Below are 8,706 nucleotides of genomic sequence, written 5' to 3'. Positions count from 1 at the left end.
TTAATGTATAATATAAATAATTTAGGTCCCAAAACAGAACCCTGAGGCACTCCACATACAATATCCAGCTCACTCGATTGGTATTCACCCAACTTCACAAATTGACACCTCTGTGTCAAATAACTTCTAATCCATTTCAGAACCATTCCTCTGATCCCATATTTTTCTAACTTGTCCATTAATAATTCATGATTGATTGTGTCAAATACTTTTTTTAGGTCAATAAATATTCCCACTGTGTATTTCTTCTCATCCATAGAACTTGTAATGTCCTCCATCAGGTCAGTAATGGCCAAAGATGTCGATCGTTCGACCTAAAACCGTATTGGCAATCAGAGAAGATTTTATGTTTGTCAATAAATGTATCTAATCTGTTATTAAAAAGTTTTTCCAGAATTTTTGAAAATTGTGACAACGGAGAAACCGGTCTATAATTTGTGAAGTTGTGCTTATCACCAGATTTATACAGTGGAATAACCTTTGCTATTTTCATATTATTGGGGAAAGGGTTAGGCACATAGTAGTTATGGTTATATCTAGGATAATTACATAAATATACCGCATGTCCCCACAAGAAATGAAAACAAACATGTGTGCTTGTGCGTGAGAGAGAATTGCTTGTTTGTGGAGACATCTGGCCTTTGCCAGGACATCTGGTAGCTGTCACAACACTTTGTGTGTGTGTGAGCACTTCATCGGTGTGCCCTGCCCAGTTCTGCCCACCCATCAGGTAGCTGTTTAGACCTTTAGTCAGAGCTGTAACAAAACATCAGCAGGGGTCATGTAGGAGTCTAATATAAAGAGTGTGTCAGGCTTGTGTCCCAGCATGGGGGTATGAAGTCTTTGAAGAGTCCCTCCACTAGTCACAAAGGGTGTTTGGACTCATCCAAGATTGAGGTGATGATCTGAGTAGGTACGAGTAGGCACGACACTGCTGATCTGTGGATGAGTCTGCCTGACTGGTGACCTCAGTACCATCACCCCACATAATTTACAGCTAAATCTCATCAAATAATCTACTCTTTTAATAATAATCTACAACAGTAGGTGATGCATTGAGGTTTTTACTGAAACATGTGCACATGCACATATTTATAGTACAATGGATGTCAGTGGCTGATGATTTGAAGATAATTACAGTGTATTTATGTTCTTCTGCTCTTCCCTGTCTCACCCTCTAACTCCCGCCCCTCCAGATTGTGAAGCCGAGCCTCTAGCAATGTAGTGCTGAAGGTGTGTTTGTGCTGTTATGCCCTCTGGCTTGGCTGCCAGCTTACTCTCACTGATCTGAGCCAGAAGGCAGACTGCCGAGGAATACCGATCACCTTGCCCAGACCGAATCCTTTGAGCTCTCTCTGGCATCTTTCCCCCTTCTGCCAGTTTCTTCCTCTGCTCCTCTCTTCCCCCTTCTGAAGTTGACAACAAAGACATCCTCAGGGTCCTCCTTGATGTGAGACCCACTCTTGATCTTTTTCCCTATGTTTTTGTACCTTATAGTTGCACTACTTTCATATTCCGCTAGCACAATATTTACACACCAGAAGACAAAGAAACAGCGGTCTTTTCATGTAGGAACCCCTGCCAACATGTTAATCAGCTGAGGATCTGCAGTGGTCATGTTGGCCCAGCAGAGGTAGGACATTAGTGAGACACCTCTACACATCACCTCCTATTTGACCAGAGCCTTAAGACATTTTGCAGGTTGTACTATCTATCTATCCATCTATCTATCTATCTATCTATCTATCTATCTATCTATCTATCTATCTATCTATCTATCTATCTATCTATCTCATAGGTCTGTCAGTATCAATCAGAGCACTGTCACTGGAGCCATAATATCCAATAAAACTTGCTCCTCCGCATACATCGTTCTGCTTCTTATCCCATCCTGCTCCTCAGGCCCCCAACACCCCACAATCAGCCCCCCTGCTTCCATGAAGAGAAATCTCTGAAGAGCTAATTAGTGGTGGAATGGAGTCCAGGAACAGCCAACAGAGCTGAAGAAGGGAGATTGGTGATGGTGCTAGCTTTATCAGTCAGGGTCTGACAGAGGGGTGACAGTGAGTGGAGGCAAACCACAGCTCACAACTGTCAGAGACAATGAAGTGAGCCTCTGAGCCTGAGAGAAAGAGAGTGACAGACAGGCAAAGCAAAAGAAAAAAAAATTGAGCTTGCTTCTAGGAGCTGTCCAGCGGCCTAGTCAAACTGTACAGTCCCAACCACTGAGGAAAGTTTTTCCTGTCCCTATACTTCAGTGCTTGTTGACCATCCCATTTGATGGTGTGTTACTGTGAGTTGAAGGTGTAGGCACAGTAAGCCTCCCAGTTTATAATCACTCACTGGATTTCAGAACACCTGTTTCATATCACAGCAACTGGAGCATTCACATGCTACAGCAAATGTGTTAAACAAACATAATTTCTTGTATTCCACTAAACATCTTTTACTTTAAATAATTTGAGTCTTGAAAGAGGGGCAGCATTACATTTTGTACAGGCTCTAGGGTCTTTGTAAAATAAAACTGCAAATCTGCAGTTGTACTTCAGAGTGTGGTAGTAGTTTTCCATTTTAATATGCATTTTTATACAATAAAATATGTTAATGTAGTTATGATAATAGTAACCATTTCATTAAAAACCTCAGTTAGTTATCTCTATGAGCCAAGTAGGAATAGTTGAGCTATAACAATTATTCTGGTATGGTTGTGTATTATATTAGAGTATTAATGAAGTGTATACAAATTAAACCATTATTTCAACTCACCAAGTTGTTGGTTGTTATGGTTTGATTGTGTGAGAAGGTGTAGGCTACCTTGGTGTGGGAAGCTGTACTATAGTAAAATGTTTTTTAAATAGTTTTAATCAATTTTTATTGTTATTATATCCATTTATATTATTAATATAATATCATCTGATTGTAGTGTGATAACTGTACCCAAGATTATTCTGGAAATAGTTTCAGCTATTGAATCAAAAACTGAGTCTACTTTTGAAGTTAAAATCGCATCCCAGAAGAAGAAGAAGAAAAAGGAGCAGAAGTAGAAGATGAAGAAGAAGAAGTACAAGTAGTAGTAGTAGTAGTAGTAGAAGTAGTTGTATTAGTAGAATTTGAAGTTGTAGTAGTAGAAGTAGTAGTAGTAGTAGTAGAAGAAGTAGAAGAAGTAGTAGAAGTAGTTGTATTAGTAGAATTTGAAGTAGAAGTAGTAGAAGTAACAGTAGCAGTAGCAGTTTGCCAGCCGTTATTAAACAACAACAACAGAAGAAGAAGACATAGTTTGAAGCTATTGTTGTTGTTCACTCACCTGTCTTAAAATTTTGGAGTAGTGGGCATATGAAGACCACAAAGCGACAATATTACAATGTCACCGTCTCATAGCTTCAGTTCAGGACTATGCATACAAGGTAACGGTAAATACAGGAGGTCTACAGCAAGTAAAATTGATACAGAGTAACAATAATGCTAATTCACGTTAGCAATTTAATTTGATAGCATAGCCTTTGAATTATTAGCATACTGGGGATGTCATTGAGCAATAGCTGCGCTGAAAACGTACAGCATTACCCTAATTAAACATGCTTACACCAAAATCAACACGAAAGTGATGAGCACCCTGCTCTGAGTAGGCCTATTTATGAAAACAGGCTTGGGCACATCAGTGGACACTCCTTGTATTTGTAGTTACGTTTCATTTTTTATTGCTTGAACGTGTACACTGGATTGTTTTCCTGGTCAGTAGATCCCAGAGTCACCAAAGTAAAGCAAAGTTTACACAGAGATATATGGAAACATTGTTTTAAGACTTAAAGGAATTAAAATTTAAGGTATGTAAGTAGGTGGGCAATATGGCACATACATGTCATTCTCTTATCTCTCTAGCTTGTTTGAGTTAAAGTGAATTAGGTGGTCGGCAGATAGAAAGAGGCCCCAGTTTAAAAAAAAAAAAGCATTGAAAGAATAAAATGAGTGAATTAACCTTGGTTGTCTGTGGTCTTGGTGTATGGCACTAGAGAAAGACGTCTACAGGACCTCAAGGATGTGTTACACAGCTGATTTAACTAACTAAGATGACAAACATTTGTGTCACTAGACAAATGACTGAGAAGCTTTTCCATGGACGCTGGGAGGAATGGTTGTGTCCTGCCATTTGTCACCTATTCTGACATCTCTCCAGCTCTCCTTTCACTGATCTGCCATCAACATGTGAGTAGTAACAAGTACCATTTGACAGATGTCTGAATTCCATTTAGCTGTCTTGGTTTTATGATCCTGTTACTGTGCATGCTGGTTCATTGCCATACTGTCATGTGTAACTGCAGCACATCAGTAGAACAGAACCATTGCTAGTTAAAACTGGTGCTTTTCTATGACGTTAAAATTTCTGTTGTGAAAAAGGCCTATGGTACATTTTATGTTTAAGGCATATAGGCTTAGATTTATATAGGGAAGGAAACTTTGAAAAAAAAAACTCATTTATGCTTACCCACATTTTGGGTTGTAATCAAAAAGGCTGTCATACATTTTCATTTTGGTCCAGACAGGTTTTTTAATAGGCACCTTTCAAATCTACAGTGTCCAACAAGGTAGGTTTTGGGTGCCATATTACTTTAAAGCATTTACATATTATTTGTATGTCAAAGTAGATTCTTTTAGTGATAGTCCTACAGAGAATTGTAACCTAAATCTGTAGTCTGTCTTATCAGCTCTATGGTGCTTTTTTTTTTTTAGGTTTTATGGCCCTCAACTTACAGTTTTGTGTCACTCTCATCACTCTTATCAGTGTTGTTTGTCATGTCAGTATACAGCATGATAATACAGTATGTCAGTGTTGTGTTTATTGCTTGTTTCCGGTGCCTTCAAGTGACCCAAAGTCAATTATTTGAGGTTTAAATGCTACTAGTTAGATACACTAGGGCCCCATCCTGCACACTATGTTGTACTCTGTGTACATTCATGAGCTCCCAGCCAAGTTTTGCTGTGGTATAAACTATGTGTCTTATGTATTTATTAAATATATCTTACCACTGTCATCAAAGACAGGAAGTGTAACAAGAAGTAACAGACAAAATCTCAGTAAGGAGCACACACAGGGTTTTCTCTGGCAGGTATCAAGAATGGTTTACGAGTGAGAAAGTATCTAACGTAGGAACAAAAGATTCTAACAATGTTTGATCCACCACACCTGTGCTAGCATGGCCTGAGTATAGGGGAAGGTCAGAGGGCCGGCATTACATTTTAATGATGATCATTTATTTGTTTTGTCCAATCAGAATGCCTGGGAACTACCCAGGTAGCAAACAGAGATAAGTAGCATCACTGGGAGAGGTGGCTTCTCCTTGTACTCTGGCCTCAGCTTGCTTTTATCTGTTGACAAGATGAGGTAGGTGGTGGAGAAGCTAAATATTGATAGAACTGGCAGTAGTTGGACTCAAACACACTGTCAAACATGCTGTCCAGCTTTGTTAAGGGCTATGTTTCAATGCTGGACTCTTATCACATACAGTAAGAGTGACAAACTACAATATTTTTCTACTTTTTTCTTTATTGCAAATAAATGCTTAACCTGTAACTACACTGTCACCTTTGAAATCATTTTTATGAAACAAAATATGTTTGTTTATCCTTGTTTGCATTCAGACCTGTGGTGTGGATGCCTTGTTTGATGCTATAAGGCCTCACAGGGGAAACTAAAAGAGGTTGCTGCACCTCGCTGTGCCATTTGGTTTTGAAAATCAGTCTAGACTGTAACTTAACCTTCTCTTTTTTGAAATAATGGACTACTAGAAAGAGATGACATTATTGACAAAGACTGATGATTGTCAGATCTTGCTGGTTAGCTAAGATGAAGTGTTATATAGTTTAAGGCATTTGTTTTCCAGATTGAGAAAATAGCCGTTTTCCCCAAAACAGAGAAAGAGCCGTCTACTAAGGTGCCAGTCCACTTCTGCTTCTCTTTAGGCATTTTGATGTGAGCTAATGAGTTCTCAAGTTCTGACTTTTTATCCCCATTTTAAATCAAGATTATTGCGCTGTGTATGCTGAGATTTACACCAGGGACTGTTGTAGACATCCCTTGTGTGTTCAAATTCACCATCTCTGGAACGTACCCTTTTTGATTTCCCGAAAGAGTTCAGCTGCATACTAATTAAACTGTTTTTACAGGATGTACTGATAAGGAAAAAAAAAGTCTCAGGATGTAATTATCTGTCCAAATAATCCACCCCCAGGACACTTGGTACAGTCTATATGTTAGTTTGCAGTAGAATATGTTCAACATTTAAGTTTAATAATTTCTTATTACTAAGCAAGCCAGACTGAAAAGCACTGGGTCTCTTGCATGAACATTTTCTTATTCTTGTCCTAAAATTCTTAATTTTGCTGACAGACTTGTTAGTATGAGTGTTGTATTCACTGCAGTCTGTTAATTAAACAAGCTTGTTGCAAATTCCTCATTGCTGATAAAAACCACCCGTCATGAGGAGGTGTGCGTTCGTGAGCTTTGATCATTAGCATAATGAAAGTCTCCAAAATTGCCATATATGTTTGTCTGTTCTGCCACATCTGTGGGAAAGTTTTGTTCACAAAAATGTCATACAAGAGTAAAAGAATTTCAGAAGTCAGACAAAAACAAGTAAATTTATATTTTTATTAAAAGACCCAAAACATTTAGAAAAAGCAGAAACACCTCTGTGTATAGTGCAATACATTTCAACAGCACTACAAAGTACAGCCTCCAGAATGATCAGACACTCTTTCTAAAACAGTTTCAATAAAAACATAACATTATAACCATAGTTACAGTAGACTTTGTTGCAGCCCTGTTGTATTAGGCCACAGTGAAGCAGTGGTTCAGCATTGGACTGAGTCGAAACAAAGCCGATGAAACAGGGCAAGCATTGTGCTGCTGTGCGTCACTTTGCCTCGTGTTGGTCTGCTCTGTGTCGTTTCCATTACAGCGAGGTGATTTTGGGGCTAGACGAGTCTTATAAATGGGTGTAACTTGCCTTACTTTTACTTTGTTGCTCAGTGTGCATGAATTCAAAATGCAAAAGAAAAAGTCTGATGTTTAAACTGACAACATGAGGTTCACATGGGAGGGGATTTGTAAATGATGCTGTATATGCTCTAGTGCTGTACTGAATGTAACTAAAACGCTTCTTGGCGTTACAGTTATGTACATCATATGGAGGCCTGATGTGCTTTATGAACAGTGCCTATTGAAACACACGTCCTTTCTCATTGGTCATAATGCCTGTTAGGACCTCAGGGTGTTTTGAAGGGCACCCAGAGCAGCAAGATAGAGATGGTCTCCTGTGTACTAGAGGCCAGTTTGAAATTTCAGTTTGTTTTATTTGTAAAGAGCAAAACAAATAAAGGACAGCTGATGTAACTGGACAAACCGGGGAACTGCTTGCTCTTCCAAACAATCTTTGATGGTTGTCCAAATCAGAATGACTGGCAGGTGAAATTCAGTTCTTCATTCTGTCGACCGTGGGATGGTATTGTCCTGTTTTTGTGCTTTACTTTTGCTCAAGTCCTTCTGTGTACACTATGGGGTGTGCTGAATAATTAATAAAGCTCTAATGACAACTGTAGCCCCAGATATAAGACTGATCTTAAAAACATTGATCGTTTATGGATGTTGCATAGCACTTTGAACCATAAATCTATTTACATTTAAAGGAATGAGGGAGAAACAAGTAGGAATCATGGGCTGATGGCTACACAGGGTGTGATGTGGAGGGTCAGAGGACATGGGGGAGACTGACCATTGCTCAGTGTAGAGTGATGTAGACCTGGTAGTGAGGACTAACCAGCCATGACTAGCAGCTGTTGGACTGTCCTTTTCTCTGCTGGAGTCTAGTGGAGCTTTGACAGTCATTGAAAGCATATGTATGATGCTTGGACAGAGTCACTGTGGTTGTATGTGATCTAGGATCTTTGCTCAGAGAGGCTCTCTGGTGTGTCTGTGACCTTGGGGGAGTGTCAGTACATACAGTAGCTGTAGCCCAGCTGTTTATCACAGTTAATGCTACCGTTCATCAGCTCTAAATGTCTTGTTAAGTTCTGAATGTAGCACAGTTGTCAACTGGATTGTTTTTACCACTGCAGAAGAAAACGCATAATTTTTTGGATCAATTGATTGATCATTCATTCAATAGATACTGCCCCTGTAGGCCAGATGAATTAAACCACTGTGGTCTTTTCCTTGACTGGTTTTCAGAACTTTGACATGCATAGTTATGGCAGTATGCATCCTAAAAATTAAGTTTATATGCCATAAAAGTCGTAGTAACATTTATAGATATGAAAGGGCTGGTAATCTTAAAAATGTTTTATGGTGAGGGTTAAAGCTTGATGTAAAATATTAAGGAATTAAATGAAAAACATTGCATATAAAATGTATCTTAAATGTCAAACAGCAATAGTAAAACATTTCATTTATGTTGGCAAATATAAGTATGATTCAGTTTGGCATGGTTATATATTTGCATAGCAGCTCTGTTTTGAATATAACCTAATCTGTTAAATGTTAGGTAGAAGCTACAGGAAGATATTTAGCTATGCTTGGCTCTAAGTGAAGGTGACAGCATTCAGACATGGTGATCTTGCAAATGGGACCAGTGATGGGCTTCCCAGTGACTGAGGAATCCTGGAGGCACCCTGCAAGGCTTTTTGGTTTGCGAGGGCCTGTCATCAGGGGAA

This window comes from Monopterus albus, unplaced genomic scaffold (assembly GCF_001952655.1).
Source record: "Monopterus albus unplaced genomic scaffold, M_albus_1.0 scaffold15.1, whole genome shotgun sequence".
Lineage (NCBI taxonomy): Eukaryota > Metazoa > Chordata > Actinopteri > Synbranchiformes > Synbranchidae > Monopterus > Monopterus albus.
This window is presented reverse-complemented; position numbering follows the sequence as displayed.